This window comes from Pinus tabuliformis, chromosome 9, assembly GCF_031772625.1.
Source record: "Pinus tabuliformis cultivar Carrire ecotype Pingquan chromosome 9, CPIR1, whole genome shotgun sequence".
In the NCBI taxonomy this organism is placed as follows: domain Eukaryota; kingdom Viridiplantae; phylum Streptophyta; class Pinopsida; order Pinales; family Pinaceae; genus Pinus; species Pinus tabuliformis.
This window is the reverse complement of record NC_142307.1, coordinates 1936349124-1936375416: the sequence shown is the minus strand read 5'-3', so window position 1 is coordinate 1936375416 and position 26293 is coordinate 1936349124.

The following is a 26293-nucleotide window of genomic DNA, read 5'->3' as shown; positions in this document are numbered from 1 at the left end:
ATTTCAGATCTACACTTAGTTTTCCTTTTTGGCATTTTTCACATTAAAGGGAATGAAAAACAAATACATGCATTTGCATTTATATTTAGACTGTGTGCGAAAAATGATTTAGGTAAAGTGAATTCAGTGTGTGCTCTTTGCTCTCTGTTTGAAAGAATCGTAACCTCCTTTCCTTAGTAGCTAGGATTTTCATTGCTAAAAATAAACAACAATTGTTTATCATTTTAGATTGCATATTTAGGAATTTTACATCTACATCATGCGGTGAACCTTGAAAGACAAAATTCTAAGCAAGATCAACTCTAAAATAAATTTCGATGAACTTAACAACGCTTTGGAACCTAACGCAACACATCTAGAGGTCTAGGCTAGAGACGTGTTCGGCATCGTAAAATCTAGTAACTATCGTTTTCATCAAAGGTTGGGTGATTCCTCCTCTTTGATACAACAAGTGCTAGCATGGACTTGTGCTCCCCATATCGTCGAGTATATATTAGGAGACCACAATAGGCTTATATCCTTTATCCATAGGAACCCGTGTCTGTCGCCCTATCGATTGCAATGCATTGAACACCAAAATTCAGGAAGATTAACTGTCGTACATAAGTCCTTGGTAATTTCTCTTTAATTTATCACCAAGGTTTATTTTGTAGTTTTGCGATTGGTTTGGTAATCCCTCTGTCTAGATCTCCAGAGTAGTCACTTTCATTCCTTTTCGACTCCTTAAAAGAAAAGGTCCATCTGAGCACTTGTCACTTCAGGCTCATTAAAAATTGAAGGGGACTAGAGTCATCTTTAGCTTTTTCTCGACTCTTAAAAATTGAAAAAGAAAAGTTGTGTCAAAGCGTCATTAAAATTTATTTAAATTTGGAATAACATCCTTGTTCCTTTGTTGGTCTTAGGTTGAGATAATGGATTCCACCAATCAAGGAATCCCTTTGGAGGGGATTCCTAGTCCTTTTACATCTTAGGGAAATATTGGTGCACCTCATATGGCCACTTTGTCCCTTTTGGGACTTACTATTGACCTGCCAGTATGGCTATTCTCAACCTCTGTGGTTCAAAATAACGTGATTCTTCAACAATCGAATCAGCATCCAATTGATGTTCAAATTGACCCCTCGCCTTCTTCTTTGTTTGTTTCTCCCTCCCCTTCTTCCTCTTCGCTTGGTGAAAGTAGCGGTGCCAGTAACCGGGTGACTAAGAAGAAGAAGAAAGAAGAAGTCAATTAAGAAAGGGGGCAACCATGAATCATCTGGTGAAAATCCGCACACCAAATCTCCTAAATATCCTTGTGTAAGACTTTAGGCTTCTGTGGTAGTTTTTTGAAGTAGCATTATCCGGATTCTCCACAGTATTATGCTTCTTATCCTTGTATAATTTGCAAAGGAAACCATTTTCATCGAGATTATCTGTGTATTCCTCGGATCTTGAGAGCATGGTCTCCCCGTTCGCACCAACCAGTGTCATCAACCTCTAATGATCATGTTGATAATACACCATCAACTAGTGATAGTGAAGTCCACGGACAGAAAGGAAAAGTCAAAGTTCCATGTGTGTTATGTGAAGGGAACCATATACTTCCCCATTGTCCTTTTTTGGGTGAAGCCAAAAGAGTCTTGCATAACCGTCCTGCTTCACCGCAGCAACTTCCACCTGGATACAAGAAACTCTCCCCTAGTCCTTTACTAGTTGAAAATCCGACTGACTTAATTGAACCGTCGGTCGAAACACCTATCGTTGAAAGTGAATCTTCTGAGTCCATATTGGACCAAAGTCAATAGGTTGAAATGGCAGTCAACCCAGTTTTTCCTTCAGAAGGTCCACCTTCAGATGATATCATTCCCAAAGAGAGTGAGAATGATACTGTTCAAATTCTTTTTGTCACTTCAGAGTTCGATGAACTTGGGAGCAATCCGCCTGTTCCTTCACAATAGGAAGAGAATCCCCCAGTTCCCGCTACTCAAGGGGTTATTTCATCCATTTATTCGGTACCCCCTCCAAGTAGTCTAATCGCTTCCTTTGATTGGAATCGACTAGCAAGATCTTGCCTTCGTTATAATGTACCATTCCGGATCATAGTACAAGTTTACAAAAGGATCGTGTCTGGCACTATCATAAATGAAGGGGCTCCAGTGAGTATCCTTTCCTCAACTGGTTGGAAAGCGCTTGGTTCACCATCACTTATGCCTGTTACATAGTACCCACATCACAGCGCAGGCATAGAAGGTCACCAAATCGGTACACTAGCTACATGGCTCTGATGAGCGAGAGTGTAGAGGTTGAACCATCCTCATTTGAGGAAGCAGTGGAACAACCTATATGGGTTAATGAAATGGTTGAGGAGTATGACTCCATTATCAGAAATAGTGTTTGGGAAGTGGTCCCAAGACCAGCAGACAAGTCAATGATGAGTTCCAGATGGATTTACCAGGTAAATAAAGCAACAGATGGGAGTGTGGAGAAACATAAGGCAAGATTTTTGTCCAGACGGTTCTCTCAGGTGGAGGGAATTGATTATGATGAGACCTTTTCTCCAGTAGCAAGGTACTCATCAATCAGGTCTATTATAGCACTGTCAACGCAGATGGCATGGAGGATACATCTAATGGATGTGAAGACAATATTCCTAAACAATATGATTAAGGAAGAGGTGTATATTGAGTAGCCGGAAGGATTTAAGACCTTCAATGGAGAGTTGCATGTGTGCAGACTCAAGCGAGCGTTGTATGGACTTAAACAAGAACCCTGTGCTTGGTACACCAAGATTGACAATTATTTCACCAGGTTGGGCTTCTAAAAAGTGAAGCAGATGTGAACCTTTACCATATTGTGGTTGAAGGTAAATTGTTGATTATAGTATTACATTTCAATGATTTGATTCTGACAGGTGATGAGAAGATGATAAAATCTTGCAAAGAGGATCTTGTAAGAGAATTCAAGATGAAGGACCTAGGGCTCATGCATTACTTTCTTAGTATGGAAGTATGGCAAGGAGATGAGGAATTGTTTGTCTCTCAGGGAAAGTATGCCAATGAGATACTGAAGAAGTTCCACATAGAGAGCAACAAACACAAGGAGAATCCTCTAGCGGGGAACTGGAGGAAGGAGGATATTAATTCAGGTGAACCAGTGGAGGCTACTATTTATAGACAACTTGTGGGTTCACTTCTGCATTTGGTGAACACATGACCAGACATATGTTTTGTAGTTAACCAACTTAATCAAGCCATGGTTAAGCCAACCAAACTTTATTTGAAGGCAACTAAACATGTGCTGAGATACCTGAGAGGCACCACTCAATTTGGTCTTTGGTACAGATGGCCAGAGGGAGTGAAACTTCAAGGCTTCACAGATGCAAATTGGGCAGGGATTCCATCCAACATAAAGAACACATTAGGGGGAATCTTTAGTATTGGTTCAGCCAAAGTTTCTTGGTACAACAAGAAGAAGAGATCAGTTGCACTTAGTTTAGTAGAAGCAATGTGAGGCTATCTAGATGAGGAAGATCCTTGTTGGGTTATTTGTTCAGAAGATGGATCCTACAATGATTTACTATGAAAAATAGAGTTGTATCAAACTCTTTGAGAATCCAGCTTTCATGATCGGTCCAAGAATATTGACATCCGATATCACCATCTACAATATTGTGTGCAGAGGAGACTCATGTTTCTGGAGTACATTCCTACAGAGGAGCGGGATGCAGATATTTTTACAAAGGAATTGTCAAGATGAAAATTCAAGTTTCATAGAGTCACGATCGGGGTAGTAGATAATCCCTTTCTGGTTGAGAGGGAGTGCTGAAAATAGCAACAAGAAAATCCTAATTTAATTTTGTCCTTGAATTAAATTAGGAATTAAATTGTAATTCTAATTCTCATAGAAACTTGTAATAGTAAACTAAGTTAATTTGACTTAGTTGACTCAGTTAATTCGAGTTGGGATTCTATCTAGAGTTATGTAGAGTGGTTCCTAAATTTTAGTGGCTCAGGTTGAGTTCTTTTGAGTTGTAATTATCTAATTCAGTTAAACTAGTTCCAACTGATGGAAGAATTAGTGGGAGATCTAGTAGTAGGGTGTAACATGCAGTGATGGGGTGTAACCAGCACTACTCAACTAGTAAACTAAATATTCACTCATAATTAACTCATGCATGTCGCATTTGAGAAAGACCCAATTGAGATTAGAGTTCAGGGACAATCTACTATCAGTTGTAAAATCATCTAAATTAAATTGATCGTGCATGCAATCAGAGGAAGGCCTATGATGGATTGCACAGTTATGGATGAGGAATTTCCTAATTAAATATGGGCTAATTCCCTAGGAAACTGCGCAAGGAAATAGGAGCTTGGAAGGCAGCAAATTTGGCTAAGTAATGGTTGGAGCTTATTTGTGAAGCAGTGAGATAGATTCAGATTGTGTAGAGGTTGCTTCGGCTTGAGAAAAGCATTGTAATCTTCTCATATTTTCTTATTAATGCAATATACAAATAACAAGGGTTTTTAGTTGTGGCTTTCCCCATTAAATTATTGTGTTATGTGTTATTAAATTCTTCCATTTTTTGCTTCGTGATTTCATTGATCACTTATTGTTTTCGTTGATGAGTAGAGTAGATTCAAGTCAATTGTTTTATCATATTACAATCTACAGATTGAATCTATAAGTAATTTCTACAATTCTCTCTCAACGAGGGAGGATATACACAAAATGGAATATATCTAAGCTCCCTCTCAACCAGGGAAGTGTGTCCAACATTAGCTACTTTATTCTTCCATTGGAGATTATAGTAGTAGTAGCTACACATGCTCCTTCTTTAATATCATCATGTCATTTGAGAACTTCAACTTTCCTTAACATCATGGAGGCATCCTCTGACACTTGGGACTGGGTTCAGGTCATCAATCTTGTACATCAATTTTGTCTTGTCATCATCAAAGGATTTGTTATCAGCTCAAGAAACTCTCCTAGGTTGTATATTAGAGATGCTCGGGAACATTACAAACTCAACAAAATGTTGGATAAATGGTGGATGAATGAAAGAAATGCTACATATTCAAGCCAGATAACCACTTCTACTGTGCTTGACCCCAGACATGGGTGAACACCCCAAGACTACAAGGCTTTTAACCACCAATTATTCACAGTTTGAGGATAAGGTGATGATGGAGAAGACTAACCACACCAGCAGATGCACAGGACCCTGTGATGGCCGGCTGCAACCAGTTAAAAGGTTTGTAAATCTGTTTTCTAATACACAGACAAGAAGACAGCTCTTTGGCATTAAAACAACAGAAACCTAACAAATTCAATGATACATGCTAAATCCTAACACAGAGGTGGGATGACAACCCCTCTAATGCTAAACATTAACAGCACATGAATAAATATAAAACAGGCACAGCCTGGAACAAGAAGAAGAAGTGGAAAGTGAGCAATTAACAGCAAAAGAAGCTTGCATTAGCTGAAAATGAAGACCAGACGCTGTAGGTATCACAACAGTTACAATCTCCAGAAGTTGAACCTTACAGCAAAATAACACTCATCAACCTAATCACATTTTTTTTTTTGGTATATATAGAGTTTGTTCGCAAAAAATCTCTGCACACCCATGCGTGGAGGGGTCATAACTGACCACCAACCGCATTTACAATTAGATAAGGGCTTCTGATATAGTTTGATTGTTTCAATGGACAAAATGACATTTACTGGTACTTTTTCTATCCTTCCTGAACAGGTGAAGTATGATTTGAATGCGTTTCAATAACTGTTGCAGTCATTGAGCTGAAAATGATCGTCCTTGACCGTGTTTTTCCTTGAATATGGTAGCTATAGATTAAATTTCGGGTACATGATTGCCAAAGAACATGCAAAATGCGTTGAAAACTGGCGAGAGGCGATGGAAGACACAGAGGCATTACAGGGATGAATAGCAGTCGTTGGATCATAGAGATCAACGGCGGAGATCAATCTACGGAGGAGATCGAGCGCTGGAAGAACGAGGACCGTCAGATCATGGGCGGGAATGATCGGACGGCCATCGCACAAGGAAGGTGCATGATGGTTAACGAGCGGGGGGTCGGCGGATTCGCGGGTGGGCGGTTTCCCCGCACCGCTTTCGGCGCGATGGCGGTTTCCATAACACGGGGCGCAATCCAACATAAAAGCAACATGTGGCAGGTGGGAAACCGCTTCCCCGCGGGTTAACGGATGATCGGTTTAAGGGGAGAGGGCTTGCGAATGGCGTTGGATTATCCAGCGGAGGATCGGATGGTCACGATTAATCGCGCACATTTATTACATGATGTGACAGGCGAGGAGCGGGCCCAGGCTTTATTAAAGCTTAGGGTTATGAATTATATTATATGCATGGTTATATAATCCAAGGTTAAGACTTAAGTGCCCGGGAATAAACAAATAAAGGTTTATGCGAGGTTTAAAAGGCTTTCGGGCTTTTATAAAGGGTAATGGGGTTTATAAAGGGTTAGCAGGGTTTAATAGGTTTTAAACAAAAAGAAGCCCGGGAGCCTGAAAAATGGTTTATGAGGGGTTTTGTGACAAAAACAGGGATAAAGGGGTTTAAAGGGAAACAAGGGGAATTTATGGGGAAGGAGGAAACGAAGGTTAGAAGGAGCTATAAGGAGAATGAAATAGAAAAGGAAACCGACCTTTGCAAGCCATAAAAAAAAAACATGAAACAAGGCTGCCACATCTACTCTCCATCCATCAAATGTCACAACATGTAGCAAAGCTAACACTGGCTCCTTCTGGGGATGAGATCCTCCCTGTGAGGTCTCAAGAACCTGCAGACCATTGCCTTTCCAGCTGAAAGCAAATTAGTCAAAATCCTAGTGTTCCATTGGGCATGGAGTCTACTTTGACTGCACAAAACTGATAAAAACAAAATATTTACAGCCTTTAAGGCCAAAGACCTTAAACAACATAAACTTTCAAAAACCGCCCACTAACTGGGCCATCAAAAACTATCTCTCCTCCCATACTTTTCAGTATGAAGGTGTTGTTCCCGTGAACCTGTGAAATGATGAAAGACCCTGTCTAGAAAGCATCAAATTTCCCATGGTTTCCTTTCTTTTCCTTCAATGCATCCCATTTCAGAACCAAGTCACCAATCTGAAAATTATTGCTTTTGCCTTTTTTTCAAAGGCTTCCTTGACCTTTTTCTGATGTGCTGCAGCCCTTTCAACCAGTTGTTCTCTAATCTGATGTATCTCTGCCAAATCAGTGATCCTCTTTGCCATTTCTTCTTCCTCATTCTGCTCTTCTTGAAGGAATTTTGCCACAGGGAGAGTTCGCTGAATCTGGAATACAGCTTCAGTGCCATACACCAGCTTGAAAGGAGAATTGCCTGTGGATTTTTTAATGGTCACCCTGTCAGCCCACGGTGCATACTTGAGTTTTGAATCCCAATTCTTTTTATTGTCCTCTAAGAGTTTTTTAATTATCTTGATCAGACTTTTAGTAGAGGATTCTGCTAGACCATTTCCTTGAGGATAATATGAGGTGGAATGAACAAGTTTGATACCCATTGAATCACACATTTCCACCAGCTCTTTTGCCTTGAAAGCTGTTGTATTATCTGTGATTAATTTATGTGGACAACCAAATCTGCTGAAGATATTCTCTGTCAAAAACTTCATGACCACATTATGATTAGCCTTCCTTGTAGGGACTGCTTCAATCCACTTAGTGAAATAATCAATGACTACTAATATCCACCTATGCTGGCCACTGGAATGTGGATTGATTTCTCCAATAAAATCCAAACCCCACTGCTGAAAAAGGTCCTTTTGCAATTATTGGTTTTAGGGGCAGGGATTTCAACTGTTGTTTTCCTTCAAATCTTTGGCACCTGTCACAAGATTTAACAAAAGCAAATACATCAGAAAATAAAGTGGGCCAATAGTACCCAGCTCTGAGAATTTTGTGGGTTGTAGTTTTCCAATAATGATTCCCTCCACACATGCTGGAATGAAACTGCTGCATCACTTCTATTGATTGTTCTTTGTCCAGACACCTTAAAAGCACCCCAAATGGATCCCTCCAGTAGAGCATATTTTCATTGATACAATATTTTGATGCCCTAAGCTTTAAAGTTCTAGCCTGACTTTGAGTGAATCCTGAAGGGATTTCTAGCTTCAGCAAGAAATTAATTATTTCAGCATACCAATTACATGAAGCTATATTCTCGGCCACTGACTACTTTCGGTCTGGTTCAACTGCTTCCTCTCCTTCATCTGTTTGACCCATTTCTGCAACTATGCACAGGAACTCAATATCTAATGATCTGCAATTTTCTTCAGCCAATAACTTGGCAAGCCCCTAACCTTTGACCAGTTTAGTGGGCTTCAGCTCTATGTTAAATTCTATCATCTTTGCAATCCATTTTCCCTTCTACCATCAGCATCAAATTGTGTTAAAACATCTTTTATTGCAACAGAGGGTACATATGCAATTATTTTTTAATGCAAGATATAAACTTTGAAGGCTTTCAAGGATTTAATAAGAGCATATGCTTGTTCCTCAATAATATCATACCTTAGTTCAGCATCCCTCAAATTCTTGCTGAAAAATTCTACTGGATGTTCTGAACCTTCTTCATCTTGCTGCAATAAAACTGCTGCAATGGTATCTTCAAAGGCAAATGATAATACATGGAACTCCTTGCTGTAATCTGGACTTATTAATGTGGGAGCCTCCATAATAGCCTTTTTAATAGACTCAAATGATTGTCTTGTTGTATCGGTCCATCTTACCTCTGCTCCTTTATTCAACATGGAGGTAACATGCTTCACTAGTTGTGCAAAATTTGGAATAAGCCTCCTAACAAAATTAATTTTGCCCAAAAAAGACTGAATATCCTTCTTTGATCTAGGGACAGACAAAGTCTGAATTGCTTTGACTCTTTCTGGGTCAATTTGAACACCTGCAGCAGACACAATATGTCCTAACAGCTTGCCTTCATGTAAAGCAAATTGTGATTTTTTGGGATTGACTGAAATTCCAAACCTCCTGCACTTCAAGAATACTTTTTTCAAATGCTGCAAATGATTTTGATGGCTACTGGAGTAAACTGTTATATCATCAAGGTAGATAAGCACAAATTTGTCCTTCTCTCCCACAAATGCTATATCCATAGCTCGCTGAAAGGTGGCTCCAGCATTCATCAATCCAAATGGCATTTTGGCATACATAAAAGTGCCCCAAGGAGTGGTAAATGCAATCTTTTCTTGATCATCTGGGTGCACAACAATCTGATTAAAGCCTGAAAATCCATCCAAGAAAGACATTACTTTAGCTCCTGAGACTTTTTGCAGCAAATGCTCCATCTTGGGCAGAGGATAGTTGTCTTTCTTGGAGCATTTGTTTAAATTTTTGAAATCAACACAAAGTCTGATTTCTCCACTCTTCTTCCTCACCACCACCAAATTGGCTACCCATTTTGAATATCTGAGAGGTACTATGATCTTGAAAGCTAGCAACTTTTTAATTTCTTTTTCAATCAGTGGAAGAAGCATAGGACTTATTGGTCTCAGCTTCTGTTTGAAAGGAATAATGTCTTTTTTCAGAGGGATTTTATGTTGAATTATCTTCTTATCATAAGTTTTCAGGTCGCTATACTCCCAGGCAAACACATCAGCAAATTGCCTCATTAAATTGCAGTATTCAGCATTTTGATCAGCTGACAAATGAGTGGATAGATTTAAATATTTAGGCTGACCTGGACTTCCTATATCATGCTTACAGACTGCAGATTGGTCTTCTTTTTGGGCAGCCTTGTAAGGCACATCATTTTGGTCAAACAGTCTTTCAAGAGGAATTAGACCCTTAGGAATATGGTTACTGGGAAGCTAGACAATGCTGTCTTTACCAATTTTATTTCTAAGCTGGGATTGGCGATCTTCTAACAAGACATCATTTTCTTGGTCAATTTGCATCTCAGAAAACTCATCAATGACTTGCAAGAACCGATTCAACTCATTATCATCTTCAAAAACTTTCCAATGGTGGACATTGTCAGGCAAGGACGGTCTGTATTTCATTTGGACTTCATAAACTAGTTTGGGAGGAATGGGAGGTATAAATAGACTAACAGAAATAGCAAGGGAATCAACAAGCTGATTTTGGGCTCTAGGAATGTATGAAATACAGAAAAAAAACAAAAGAGTTTCTGATTTCCCATACCTCATCTTTGTATGCTTTCAACCTTGGGTGCTTTGCTTGAAATTTTTTATTTACTTGCTGGATGATCACATCAGCATCTCCAAATGCCTTTAGATTCTTGATTCCTCTGTCTTTGGCTGCATTAAGGCCCAACAGCAAAGCCTCATACTCTGCTATGTTATTAGTAACTTGAAAAACTAGTTTAAAGGATAGTTTAATGCTTTCTTTCTTTGGAGATACTAACACCACCCCTACTCCTATAGTCTCCCTGGTACATGCTCCATCAAAGAACATCTCCCAAACCTGACTTCCTTACTCTTCTTCAGCCTAAACTGTTGGTTTCCTGATCTGCATTGAGGCCTTTTGAGACTCTTCTATTTGGAGAATACAAGCTCCAAAATCAGTGTCCACTGCATATATGGGATGATTTGTTGGATTCTTCTCATCACTGATGATGATGCCAGTTGTGCTTTCTCTATACAATCTCCTGCTTTCTCCTCCAAAGACTGGGACAGTGGCATAAGATAAATCATTCTGTAATGTCCCACCTAGTCTCTTAATTCACCCTCTGGACAACAGCATGCCAAACTTAGGAGGGACATCTGCTACCACAATATCCATCATCATACTCTTCATGAGTAGCTGAGTTAAGGTAATGGCTAGATCTTTAATCAATCTAAGACATTTCACCTTCCTTGAATCAAAATAAAACAAATCATGATAGGGTCAAGTGATATCAAGGCCTAACTCTTCCATGACATCTTTAGGCATCAAATTATGGCTGGCCCCTGTGTCTAGCAGGCAATTGTCGAGAATTTTGTCATGAATGATCAATGAGACATGAAAAGATGGAGAATTATTATCAGTAGGTTCAATCATGGGGCTGAGCACAATGGCAAGCTTTTCATCTTGCAAATTGACAGAGTCAGTGGAGGCTTGTTTGGTTTCTAGCTCAAGGACTTCAAGGATAGGCTTCCTAAATACTTCACTCCTCACCAACTCAACCAGAGGCACAGATATTTTCAATTTCTAAACTTCTTACCTAAAGTTGAAAGAAGAAGATGACTTATCAGAACTTTTTACCTCTTGAACTGGAGCTTTGAGGATGACTGGATCAGCTGCTGGTTTTCTCTGCTTGATATTATGTGGTTTTGTTTGGACAGCAGCTCTTTGTGCAGGATTTTCCTTGGCATTTTTTGTATTGGATCTTAGATTATATCTCTGTTGATCACCAGTTTGTAGAATAGCTCCTCTGCCCCATTCTTGATTGTCTTGTTCCTGCAGCAATGATTGTTCATACTCAACCAATGTCAAAAATGCAGCGCTACCTTTATCTTCCATGCAGTGAATTTCATCCTCATCTTCTTCAAATTGTTCTTCCTCCATGACTACATTTTGGAAGGGAACTTTAACTTTCTGTTCTTCTTTTGTTTCTTCACCCCTCTGCATAACTTGTAACTGCTCATTTGCTCTTCTGAATGGATTGGGGTTTCTTGGAGCAAATGTGTTATGCTGCCTTGTTTTCCCTGAGTTCTGCTCAACTTTCAGCTTAGAAATTTTAGCAGCCAATGACTCTATCATCTTAGTCATTTTATCTAATTTAGGCTCTGAATATGATGCAGAAGAAGTAAAAGCCTGACCTCTCTGCCTTCTTCTGTCAGCTTGACCCTTTAGTTTCTCTGCAGCCATGATATTAGATTCTACTTCTAATGCTGCATCCTGCATGTCTGCCATCGTAGCACATCTCCTTTCTCTCAATAACAAGAAAAAATCAGAGTCAAAAGCATTGGCATAAGTGAGTTTGGCAGAGGTAGGAGTGGGCTTTACCTCAGCTGGTATCTTACTATACATTGATTGAATCTTTTATTAAAATCAGGCAAAGATTCACCAATTTCCCTCTTCAGGTTACCAAACTCAGTATGGTAATACAACAGGTCTTTTTTTATCTCCCCAGTGCTTCAAAAATGCATCATCTAATGCTTCAATATCAGTTATTGATCTCTTGGGTAATTCTCTAAACCACTTCCCAGCCTCTCCATCAAGGCTCTGGACAAAAAATCTCATCCACACATCATTTTCACTTATATCTAAATTATCAGCATAACTGTAAAAAGCTTCAAGGTGTTATTCTGTTGTTACTCCCTCTGTGCCAGTAAATTTAGGCATATATTTTTGATATTCTCCCACAAGCATAGGATTTAAAGGCACAGGCAATACCAATGGTCCATATCTGGCAGCTACAATTCTTTCTATCCTCGTAGGTGCTTGCTGTCCTGCCATGATTGGAATATTTGGAAGAATACTAGCAGATTGAATGGTAGGGAGTAATGAGATGGATGGCAGAGATAAAGGGATGCTTTGGACTGAATGGGATGCTTTCTTTGGACTGAGATTCAAAGGGGAACTAACTGCACAAGGGGCTGAACTAATCTCTGGAGATTTTTCTTTATTAACAGTGTTGATATCTAAATCTTCAAACTGTAAATCTTCAGCAACAACTTTATCTTTCAAAGATGCATGAGACTTATTAGGCTTCCCTGATCCTGATGCCCCTTTCTGTGAAGCTTTCTTCGATTTGACTGTCTTTTTAGGTTCAAGCACTGATTCAGCAGGTGATTTCTGAGGATTTCTTCGAGTATGTCTCACAAACTGAGCCAAAAATTCAATGTGGAGTCGTCAAATGATGGTCTTCCACTAGTGCAGTCACCAGATAGATGATTACAACCAAAATATGTGTTCAAACCTTGTCTATCATCAAGGCTTGAAGCTGTGTCATTCTCTCAGAGAAGCTGAGCTTCGATTCTTCTCTCCCCGACAACGGTGCCAATTAATGTTATTAGCCCAAGAAACTCTCCTAGGTTGTATATCAGAGATGCTCGGGAACATTACAAACTCAACAAAATGTTGGATAAATGGTGGATGAATGAAAGAAATGCTGCATATTCAAGCTAGATAACCACTTATACTGTGCTTGACCCCAGACATGGGTGAACACCCCCAGACTATATGGCTTTTAACCACCAATTACTCACAGTTTGAGGATAAGGTGATGATGGAGAAGATTGACCACACCAGCAGATGCACAGGACCCTGTGATGGCTGGTTGCAACCAGTTAAAAGGTTTGTAAATCTGTTTTCTAATACACAGACAAGATGACATCTCTCTAGCATTAAAACAATAGAAACCTACAAACAAATTCAATGATACATGCTAAATCCTAACACAGAGGTGGGATGACAGCCCCTCTAATGCTAAACATTAACAGCACATGAATAAATATAAAGCAGGCACATCCTGGAACAAGAAGAAGAAGTGGACAGTGAGCAATTAACAGCAAAAGAATCTTGCATTAGCTGAAAATGAAGACCAAACGCTGCAGGTATCACAACAGTTACAATCTCCAGAAGTTGAACCTTACGGCAAAATAACACTCATCAACCTAATCACATTTTTCTTTTTGGTATATATAGAGTTTGTTAGCAAAAAATCTTTGCACACCCATGCGTGGAGGCGTCATAACTGACCACCAACCACATTTACAATTAGATAAGAGCTTCTGATATAGTTTGATTGTTTTAATGGACAAAATGACATTTACTGGTACTTTTGTTATCCTTCCTGAACAGGTTAAGTATGATTTGAATGCGTTTCAATAACTGTTGCAGTCATTGAGCTGAAAATGATCATCCTTCTCGTCCTTGACCATGTTGTTCCTTGAATATGGTAGCTACAGATTGAATCTCGGGTACAGGATTGCCAAAGAACACGAAAAATGCGTTGAAAATTGGCGGGAGGCGATGGAAGACACAAAGGCATTACAGGGATGAATAGCAGCCGTTGGATCATAGATATCAACGGCGGAGATCAATCTACGAAGGAGATCGAGCGCGGGAAGAACGAGGACCATCGGATCATGGGCGGGAATGATCGAACGACCATCGCACAAGAAAGGTGCACGACAGTTAACGAGCGGGAGGTCGGTGGATTTGCGAGCGGGCGGTTTCCCCGCACCGCTTTCGGCGTGATGACAGTTTCCGTAACGCGGGGCGCGATCCAACAGAAAAGCGACATGTGGCAGGCGGGAAACTGCTTCCTCCAAGGTTAACGAACGATCGGTTTATGGGGAGAGGGCTTGAGAATGGCGTCCGATTATCCAGCGGAGGATCGGACAGTCACGGTTAATCGCGCACATTTATTACATGATGTGATAGGCGAGGGGCGGGCCTGGGCTTTATTAAAGCTTAGGGTTATGAATTATATTATATGCGCGGTTATATAATCCAAGGTTAAGACTTAAGTGCCCGGGAATAAACAAATAAAGTTTTATGCGGGGTTTAAAAGGCTTTCGGGCTTTTATAAAGGGTAACGGGGTTTATAAAGGGTTAGCAGGGTTTAATAGGTTTTAAACAAAAAGAAGCCCAGGAGCCCGAAAAAGGGTTTATGAGGGGTTTTGTGACAAAAAGAGGGATAAAGGGGTTTAAAGGGAAACAAGGGGAATTTATGGGGAAGGAGGAAACGAAGGTTAGCGGGAGCTATAAGGAGAATGAAATAGAAAAGGAAACCGACCTCTGCAAGCCACAAAAAAAAAACATGAAACAAGGCTGCCACATCTGCTCTCCATCCATCAAATGTCACAAAATGTAGCATAGCTAACAAGATTATATATTAATCATTTTCAAACTTTAAGATTATCATAGTTTCCTTATGAAAGTGATCTCCTTGTTATAATACGAACTTGACCTTTAGATTATCTTCACTGCTACCTTTCGTTGGGTTGTGGAAAAGGTATGCTTGATTCTCATATTATCTTAATTAATCATTTGTCTTTATGTGTTTATCTTAGTTTTAGGAATAAATATAGAAGAAACAATTGTAGAAGCTGGATAAAATCAATCATTAATGAATTGGGTAAATCTGGGCATGAAAAACTAACTTTCGCTATCTTTATATGCATGAACACGAATTTAACGATTGTTGTTCAGACGATGGAACAACAACGACTAAGAAAGGAAAAAGGACAATGTCTCGATTATGAAGGCCAATGGAAGACTAGGAGAATCAAGTCTATTCTATGGTGAAATCAAATTGTCGGTTGTGAAATCCTCAGGATCTCCTGATCCTGAGGATTCACTTTTATATGTTTGTCTTTCCTAGGTTATATTTTTCCACTAGGAGAAATGAACAGCTAGCTAGAAAATTGGAGATTGTAACTATTCATTTTTGACACAAAGTACTCTCATTATTGTGACGTTGTAAATCTATTATCAAGTTTAATGATGAAGATTATGTTTTACCTATAATCACATTCTGAGTGTCTTTCAACAGTGATTTCTAGAGACTCTGGGCCCGGTCGATAGGAGATTTACTGCTTTAATTGTGTCATATTTACTTCTGTTTACTATTACAATTATTTATTACTGTTAGTTCAAGAAATTAGAATTATTCTGATCATTGTGAGTGTTGATTATTACGATTTGCTTTTGTCGTTTAAACTAGATTATAGATCTTGTTGTGTTTTACATCTGCGTGTTAATCTTTACCGAATTTTTTAGGTTAGTTTAAGTATTTGATTGTTGTTCATTGTGAATTAGTGTTACCAAAGATCTTAAGCCTACAATTGATTGCTTTCTGTGAGATGTTTGAATAGTTACTTGTTATTCATTTGTTGTAGCTTTCCTTCATGCTGAATGAATTATTGTCTATACTAGTTAGATTTGCTAAGAGTGATTCCTTTTACTTGCATTCCAATTCAGTCCTCTGCGTAACAAATTAAAGTAGATTTTAAAATGCTTTAAAGATTTCTTTCAGAATTGTTTTGGATTGAAGTTCGAGAATTAGATGTTAATCATTGCAATGGTTCTAAATCATTTCATTATGAATTAGCCTCTGAATTCACTTTCATAGACAATGTTGAACACTCTTGACATAAACAGACTTGCCCTAGTTTGATAACTAATGTAGGTATTGAGGCTGCTTTTAATAATCATCTTAATGCACCAACATTTTGGTGTCATTGCCAAGGAAAGTGTTTCAAAGTGATTTCTTTTTTATTTTGTTGTAAAAGAATTGGGTTTTAAAAACAGGAGGTAAGAACTTGCGTAACCAACAAGTAATGTGCTTGCTCATCAACCTGCTTTTCAACAAATGCATAGAGGTTAAATAGGAATAGGGGTTTTTTATGAATGAATAGGAATAAAAAGATAGAAAAAGATTAGAACCCCCCACCTAAATCCGCAAAACCCAAGGGATCGATGAACCTTGGGAGATCAACTTTTATAGATGAAATTGTAAGAAAAGCAGAATCTCAGGCATCAGTAGGACCCCATACTATATTTGGAAAAATCCCTATTGTAATCCCTAAGGCAGTAGTCTCACCATTTGTAGCCTATGTTGACTCGATTCATAGCCAAACCGGAGGATCTGAACAGAGCTTTCGGGTTACAGAAAATTTACATTCTGATCCTTTACAAGAGGGAAAGTCATGTAATCTAAGAGAAGGAGAGGGAGAAACTAGTGGAACTGCTAAGGCAGACCCACAGTTGTCTGAACTAGGATCTCCTGTGATCCTAGATCTGGGCAATGCCGCAAAACCACCTCGGATTGAGAATACTCCACTTACTCAGATAGCATCCCCTGAAGTCCATGAAGGATATTGGCACATTTTTTACCAAATGGCGAACCAAGCACCTCAAGGTCAGACCTCGACATTGGAATACCCCATATTCAACCTAGTAGCCAATGCCCCAATGAAAGTCATTCCCTTGCAAAACATCCCAACCTTTCATGGGATGACCACAGAGGATCCGGATGCTTTCTTATTTGAGTTTGACGTCCTGTGTAGAGGATATGATTATACCACTGACCCTCAAAAACTGAAGTTGTTCCCTTCTACCCTAAAAGGAGTAGCTTTGAGGTGGTTCATCGGTTTGACTGGGCGCACTATTAACTCTTGGGATGATATGAAAAGTTATTTTCTCACAAGATATCAGGACTATTGTAGGACTAGGGAATTAAAAAATGAAATCTTTAAGATGTTTGCAAAGGATAATGAAACTCTAAAGGAATATGTCGAACGATTTCACTACAATTTGCAGAGATCCCCTCACTCCACATTACCAAAAGAAGTCATAAAAGACATCTTAATTAAAGGAATGAAAGACGAATGGATAGAAACTTTAAATTTCATGGGGAAGGGAGACATTTCTCAAGAGTATTATGATGAAATTGTTCGCTTGTGTATCAGGTGTTCGCGAGGTAGCACATGCACTGGGTCAGGGAGCCGAGATCTTATGACTAGAGGAAGCAAATCGCACAGTGGAGGCGTAACAAGAATGGAAATCGGTAACCTCCTAGAGGACTTCAAGACAAACATCCTCGGCACCCTTACAATGTAGTTGGACGTTCTACAGACCAAATAGAAACAAGCCTTAGCAGAACAGAACTTGGTCGGTTTTTGCCCACTGTTATAGACATTTTTGGGCACTACAACCCCAAGCATGAAATGTCCATAAACCAAGGGCTCCTAAGTCCCTAAAAGTGTTGTTCTAACCCCTAAAGGAATAAGGTCAACTGATTACAGCTTCTCCCAGAAGTTCTCCATGAAAAACTGCTCAGAACTGGTCAAAACAGGATCATTTCAGCTGCTCCATAGGCAAAGTGCATTGCATCTCACCTAAACACACTGTGTGGGTGCGTTGCATTTCAAAAATCCCTTCTATGGGGTGCGATGGGCGAGAAGTGACAAATGGCAGTGTCATTCCACAAGGTGGAGAGGCATGGAAACTTCCAGAAACTTCTCTTGTGACACTTGCCTCTCTGAATTCGACCAAGGATGAGTAAGAGATCATCAATCTCCAAGTGGAAGCAAGAACTATCAAAGGGAAGACACTAATCAAATCACAAGCTGACTCATCTCCCTTACAGATATCTATATATGGATCCCTCATCCCAGAGATCCAGAGGCTGGAATTTTGCATATTGTAAGGAATCGCTATTGGTTTCTTGAGATAACATCAGATTGTTGGGTGATCTAAGCTTTGTATGAGGTGAAGAGGGGCTTCCTTGCTGAGAGGATGATGCTGGGTCAGAACAATTGGTTGTAACTCCCCTTGGCTCTTTCTTGTTTATCAATAAAAGCTATTCAAGTTTTCCTCCATACTCTTGTGTCATTCATGTTTGCTGCATTTGTATGGTCAATTTACATCTGATCCTAGATTGTTTATGATTATAGATCCATATTCTTGTATAGTGCTATGCTACTGTGATCTTACAGGTACTTTGTGAAGCTAGGGGTGCAAGGGAACAAGTAGCGAAAGACTATCAAGAGAGAGAGGAATCGAACTAGGAGATTAGCGCAAGACAGAGGTTGGTCTTCTTTGTTCTTCTCTCATCTATACTTCATAAAGGCAAAACGAAAGTAGCTTTACTTTGTTTGTTTCTAAGGTAGCTATCACACCTTAGTGGGATAAGCAGTTCTGTGTAGACACTTTTCCTTGTAACAAAATGGCGACTCCACTGGGGACAAATTAGTTTGTTTGTTTATCTTCTTTGTTGTCTATTTTATAAACTTACAGACGGAGCCTGAACTCGAGCCAGGTAGCTTTCGAACTGCATTTTCTATGCAAATGCAAAGTAGATAAACGCCGCTTCAGTCAATCTCCGAGATTTGTTTATAAATTAAACAACTGATTTACAAACTCTCTGATTGCCCTTTGTGATAGCTCTTAGATCCTCCTTAGATCTACCCCTGATTGTTGCATTACTGATTACCATTTGCTCGGCCAAAACCCATGAACTGAACTGCAAACTGTGACCCGGAACCCAAGCAAAGTCTCGTCTCTGGCCCAGCGCAGGTACTGTTCTGTGAATCTGAAATTCAGCGCACTTCCCGAGTGTAGTAGGTGCGCTGCATTTCAAATTCCCTGTGTTACAGGTGCGCTGATCAGATTAGGCATTTTTTAGTTTTGGTTTCTGTAGTTCATTCTTTCAAGTTCTATTCATGAATTTTGTTGCCTGTGATCAGTATATATCTGTTTGAGACCCCTTTTCTTTGTTGTTATTCCGCCTCCTTTGTACAAAAGAACTGTAAATGTTTTTGTGTGTTTGTTTGGTCAGTTTCAGTTCTCCTTTGCAAAAGTAACGTAATTGTATTGTCATCCTTTAATTTGAAAGCGTCGCAAGTGTCGTTTTTAGGCATAGGAAAGAGTTTGATTGTTGTAGATAGTCGATTATCCTGTTACTACTGTATTTGGTCTGAATTTGTAATTTTTCTAGTGTCGAAAACAAGTATTCATTTCCAAATCGTAAGGTGTTGTGATTGCCTCCATTTTTTATTTCGAAAAGAAACTTGTTGATAACTGTCGCTTGAAAAGTAATTCAGATTTGTCCATCAACTTTGTTTTTACCATTTACATACTAAGAAAGTCGAAAACAAATACATGCATGTGCATTTGCATTTAGACTGTCTGATTGGTTTGATTTAGGAAAGTACATTTAGAGTGTGCTCTTTGCTCTTTGTGAAAGAATATTGTCTCTCTTTCCTTAGTAGCTAGGATTTTCATTGCACAAAGAAGATAAAAGATTGTTTATCATCTTAGATTGCATTTTATGAATTACACATCTACATCTCACGGTGAACCTTAAAGGCAAACTTCATAAACAATATCAACTATAAAATAAATTCAATGAATCTAACAACGCTTTGGAACCTAACGCACAACATTTAGAAGTCTAGGCTAGAGACGTATTCTGGTGTCGTAAAGCCTGGTAACTGTTGTTCTCACTGATGGTTGGGTGATTCCTCCACTTTGAGATGATAAGTGCCAGTACGGACTTGTGCTCCCACGTACCGTCGAGTATATTTTGGGAGACCACAATAGGCTTAATGCTTTATCCATAGGAAGCCGTGTTTGTTGCCCTATCGATCGCAATGCACTGAACACAGCATTCGGGAAGATTGACTGCCATACCGTAAAAAGTATTCTGCAGTTTTGCGATTGGTTTGGTAATCCCTCTACCTAGATTTCCAGAGCAGTCCCTTTCATTCCTTTTCAGACTCCTTAATGGAAAAGGTCCATCTGAGCACTTGTCACTTCAGGCTCAGTAAAAATCGAAGGCAACTAGAGTCATCTTTTGTTTTTTCTCGACTCTTAAAAATTGAAAAAACAAGTTGTGTCAAAGCGTCTAAAATTCATCTAATTCGGAAACGTACTTCCCCTTTATTTTTAGTTGATCGAGTAATCCGCAATCATGGAAGAAAGTCAATTGAAACCCCGTCGTTCGCGGAGGCTTACGAGTCAACCGTCTTTGTCTCCAGAATCGAAGCTAGTACGGACAAAGCGAACTCGTTTAACCGGTTCCAAATCTCCTGTTAAAGTTAGAACAAGTGTTCCAACAACATCAGAGACTCCGGTTACTCCAAACATTTCTGGTATCCCTGCCTTTACAGAAGAAGTTCAGTAGCCACTGAAGGATAGTGGTACTGATCCTAGTCTGAGGGTAAGCACTTGTATCACTGAACCAGTTCCATCTACAACCGGTTTGGAGAGTGTCGCTCCTCAAACATCTGTCGCTATCGATTCCATACTTTCTTCGACACCAAAAATATTCTACGGACCTGACGGTCTACCCCTTCCACCTGGTCTGATTGCTATATAAGAGATTGTGGAAGATCCTCCATCTAGTACTCCATCACAATTTGGAGTCGGGATCACTCTGTATCCTTCTTCATCAGAAGTTAGTCTACCGCCAGTGGAAGCTCCTGTAGAATCGCTAGGTAATCTTTTGGATAGACTAGAAATGTCTGAACAACCGTCAACATCTAGGACTGTGTCGTCTGACACAGCGACGGCAGAACTCCCTGCTATCACTCCAACAATGTTCATCGGTATACCATCTGTCCCAACTAGCTCTCAATCGCTAGAAGGAGCCCACTCAGGGGCCATTTCAACGGTATGGTCTGTTCCTGTTTGTTCATCCGGAATAATATCCGGAAACTCTTATGTTGAGTCTCAACAAATTGATCCATTTGGAGGTCAATTTGGGCAGTCCGGCCCTCAAGGGCAAACCATTCCCTTAAGTACCAGATTACCACCGTATGGGGGGTAGTATGCCCTTTCATTATCCCCTCCAGGAGGACAGCCATACGGGAGTTCACAACAAAATTCAGGTTATGCTGGAATTACTTCAAGAAGTTGGGTACCGATGCTACCTCAACAACCAAGAGTTGTATATTCGATGCAACAATGCTTACCTATGTCAAGTATACCAACTACACCAGCTATTGTGACGGTGTCGCAAGTTCAAGCATTGCCTGTTGTATGCGAACCTCAGGTTTCTCAGGTTGTAATGCAACAGCCCCTTGACCTTGCGACTCAACCACAATCGCCGACTGGTGGAATGACACAGGTTCAAATGGGTACAATCACCCCTCATCTTGGTCAAACAGTTAGTATCAGGCAACAACACATGGCTTCACAACCATGGCTAGTGCAATACCAACAACCGCAGTTCCAACAATTATACCAAGGTTCTGAGCAACAAATATTTGCAAATAGTGGGCAACCGTACATTCAAAACGGTCAAAATCAACCATTTTACAACGGTCATGCCCACCAGCCTTACCAAAATTACCAGCATCAAATGCATTATGCTCGTATGCAAAGACCAACTGCTCAGGCAATCCCATCTTATCCTGGGTATGCTTCACCTAACCTGAATCAACAGTTACCCTTTGTGGCAACTTTAGAGTTACCTGATTTAAATCGGTTAACAAACGATCCAATCGCTTACGCCCCTTGGTGGCCAGCGATTCCACATAAACTTCCATCAGATATTCCTAAATTTAATGGAAATCCGGGTGAAGATCCGTCGAATCATGTGATGACCGTTCATCTGTGGTGTTCATCAAACACCCTAAATGATGATTCGATTAGGCTTCACCTTTTTCAGAGGACGTTAACTAGTCCGGCAGCAAAATGGTATATCGAATTGCCAAGAGCTTCATTCGACGACTTCAGTACCCTATCCGCAACCTTTTTAACCCATTTTCAGTTACCGATAAGGTACGAAACGGGAACGGAACTTCTTACCAACTTCAAACAAACAACATCCACTCACATATCTGATCATATACATGAGTGGCAACGTCGTCGTAGAATGGTGAAAACGTATGTTCCCGATCAGCTCTTAGCTGAATGGTTTATCAAGTCATTACTGCCTTCCATCACGGAAGATGTGGCAAAAGGGGGGGTCGTCACCGAAGAGCAAGTTATCGCTCGTGCGCAATATTTGGACTTGATTTACACTCAGTCCGGCATGCTCTACGATAAAATACGTGACGCTCCTAGACCGGAATTCTCAGTTCCTCCTCCTCCTAAATCAAACAATGACTCTCATGCCGGTGATGGCATGATTGGCGCAACAGACACGAAATCGACAAAGGCTACATCTAAAAAGGCCCGTAAGATTTCTGGTCAAAATGAAAATGAAGAAATTCTTGCCTCGGAAGTAAATGCCGTATCGACAGATAAAGGCAAAGAAACCAAGCAACCAAGGGGAAAGAAGAAAGGCAAAGGGAAGAAGAAGAAACAGGAAGAATCATCACCTGAAAAATCTTCTGCAAACCCTCCTGGAAATAGGAAACCAAAAAATCCATGCTTTATATGCGATGAGGATCATTGGACCGCAGATTGTCCACACAGAGCTGAGCTTAAAAAATTCTTCAAGAATTCAAAAACCTCGGCAGTATTAACTGATCCATTTCCAAATCCAGGGACAAATCTGGTTGACAGTGGAAATGCTTCCCCGTCTCAAGTGCTAATGTTTTTGGTTTCCAAACAGAAAAATGATGCTTTGATATCGACAAGAAACAAAGATTATGGGAATCCACAGCTGTCGAACAACAAGGATAAAGATCAACCTAGTAGTTCGACAACAACTTCGACAGAAGTTGCGCCACCCATCATTCCTGAGTTGACAATAAAACCGCCAAAGGGAGTAGTACACAAGTCGACGTTTAATCCCCGCGCTAGAGCGGCACAGCATTATAATATAGTGGAAGATTTGGCCCAATCGCCATCCACTATGTCGACTCTTGAGGTACTACAAAATTGCCCATCCCAAAAGCAGGCTTTATTATCAGCCATTGGTGGGATAGACCCAAAGGATTCCAATCTTGTATCCTTCGATCATAAAGGATACGATCCTCAGTTACCAGCTCAACTAGCTTTCCTCGTTCAAGTGAAAGCCCTCAACAAAATTGTTCATCGAACAATTATTGATGAGGGGGCATCTACATGTATTATGTCGATGAGTTGCTGGAAAACTTTAGGATCTCCAACCTTTTCGCGATCTTCGACGACATTAAAAGCATTTGACGGACGAACATATACCCCATATGGTATTCTAAGTAACTTGAAGGTTGAACTAGGAGGGAAAACAGTAGAAATAGATGTTGAGGTAATTGACGGAAATCTCGATTGCAACATCCTACTGGGAAGACCATGGATATATGCCATGGCTGCTGTTGTGTCGACCTATTTTAGAAAGATTGGATTTCCCTTTCAAGGAGGGATTACAATTGTTGATCAAAAAAACTTCCTTCCCAATGGTTCTCAAGTTACGGGAAGCGTTCCAATGATCCATGGAAGCCCCCATTCACTTCAAAATATCGGAGTAGGCCTACTAAAAGATCCTATATTAATGGGAACTTTCACTCTTCCACCTCCAAGCAATTTGGCAGAAGTAGCATCGGTAGGAACCTGCAATATGATATCTTCTAAAAAGATCTCAGAAAACGATATCGACATGGATCATACGCAGGTTCTGCCTCCAAGCCCAACAGAAATATTGTAGCAATCAATGTTCCTAGCATGGGATGCAAACCCAAATCAACGCTCATCAAGCGTTTGGATAGATAGGTCTAAGGAATATGGTACCCCTTCGGATCCTTGGTCGCGAGTGCATGTCACCGACGAAGGGATTGTTCAATCAATGGTAATTGAAGGGGCACCATGGGATGATTACCACCATCGTTCCTTTCTTCTGGATTGTGAAGAAAATACTTCCGATGACCTTTATCATCCTTCAGTTTTTCATTTCCTATCAAACACTGTAAACACGGTGGATTCCGAGCGAAACTTGTCCAACATTGAAGAGACTATCGCCATAAATATCTCGACCAAAATAGATGTTGTAGAGAATGTTTATGTTGGCAAATGTTGTTCTCCTTCAGAACTGGAAACATATAACACTCTTTTTCTCGAATTCCGAGATGTCTTTGCTTGGTCATATAGTGAAATGTGAGGCATTGACTCGAGTATCATTGAACACGAAAATCAAGATGTATCCAGATGTCAAACCAGTACGACAACGGCTACGGTAGGTGCACCCCAAGAAAGCCACTGCCATTAAGGCAGAAGTTGAAAAACTTCTCCATGCTGGTTTCATTTACCCGGTTCCTCTAACTGATTGGGTATCGAATATTGTCCCTGTTATAAAAAAACAAGGAACAATTAGAGTGTGCGTCGATTATAGGGATGTAAATCAAGCTTGTCCAAAAGACAACTACCCTACACCCTTCATTGACCAGATAATTGATGAATGTGCCGGATGCGAAATCTTTTCATTCATGGATGGATTCTCCGGGTATAATCAAATAAATATCCGCCCACAGGACCAGTCAAAGACTGCATTTATCTGTCCATGGGGCACGTTCGCATATCGAAAATTACCCTTTGGTTTAAAGAACGCAGGGGCGACTCTTCAGAGGGCAATGAATTATGCCTTCCATGACATCAAAAACATCGTTCAACCATACCTTGACGACCTTCCGTCTCATTTGCGAAAGCGGACTGATCATCCGCAGCATTTAAGAGTGATATTTCTACGTTGCCGACACTACAAAATACGACTCAATCCACACAAATGTGTATTTTGTGTCAGTTCTGGTCGTTTACTTGGCTTTGTAGTCTCGAAAGACGGGATTCGTCTCAACCCATGTAAGGTTCAGGCAATCATAAATTTGCCTCCACCTTCAAATTTGCTTCAGATTCAGAAACTCCAAGGGAAAGCAAACTTTCTGAGGAGATTCATTCCAAATTATGCCGAGCTTGCTAAAGGAAGTACCCTTTGTCTAGGATTAGGTTGCGCAAGCTTCCTTTGATGCTTTAAAAGAATCCCTAATGAAAGCATCATTAATGTACGCTTCTGATTATCAAAAAGACTTTAACCTGTATCTGGCTGCAGCGGATACAACCATCGCAATGGTTTTAGTTCAAGAAGACAACGGAATTGAACATCCTATATATTATTTAAGTAACAACTTAAATGATACAGAAAGTAAATATCCTTATGTTGAAAAGCTAACGCTCGCAGCTGTTCAAGCGATACAGAGATTTCGACACTACGTTCCCTTTCGAAAAACTACCATTCTGTCAGATTGCAACCCCATGACATATATATTGTCGCGACAGTTGTTGGGGGGAAAATATTCAAAATGGATAGTAATTCTACAAGAGTTTGATCTGGAATTTGTAAAATCCAAGTCAAAGAAAGCTTTGGTTTTCGCGGAATTATTATGCGATCTCCCATCGTCGTCCAACGATGAAACATCCGAAGAAACGATCGTGGACGAAAATTTGTTTCTGATATCTTCATCCAATCTGTGGTATGGAGATATAATTATTTATCTCCAAACCCAAAAATATAGGCCAAATACCTCTTGCTCCAAACAAAAACGTATTCGATACCAAGCAAAAGACTACATGATCATCGGTGATACACTTTACCATCGTGGTATCGATACGGTTCTGAGAAGGTACCTCACCCATGAGGAGGCCGAAAAAGTACTAAATGATTGCCATTCAGGCGCGTGTGGGGGGCATCAATCCGATTATGCTACAGCGCAAAAAAAATTACGAGCAGGATACTTCTGGCCAACAATGTTCAAAGATTGCATAACAACAGTCAGAAGTTGCCATGCTTGTCAAATTTTCGATAGCAAAACCAGAAGACCACCCGTACCTCTGCAGCCAATAGTTGTTGTCGGGCCATTCGCCAAATGGGGCATCGATTTCATGACATGTAACCCCACCTCGACCGGGGGGCATGGGT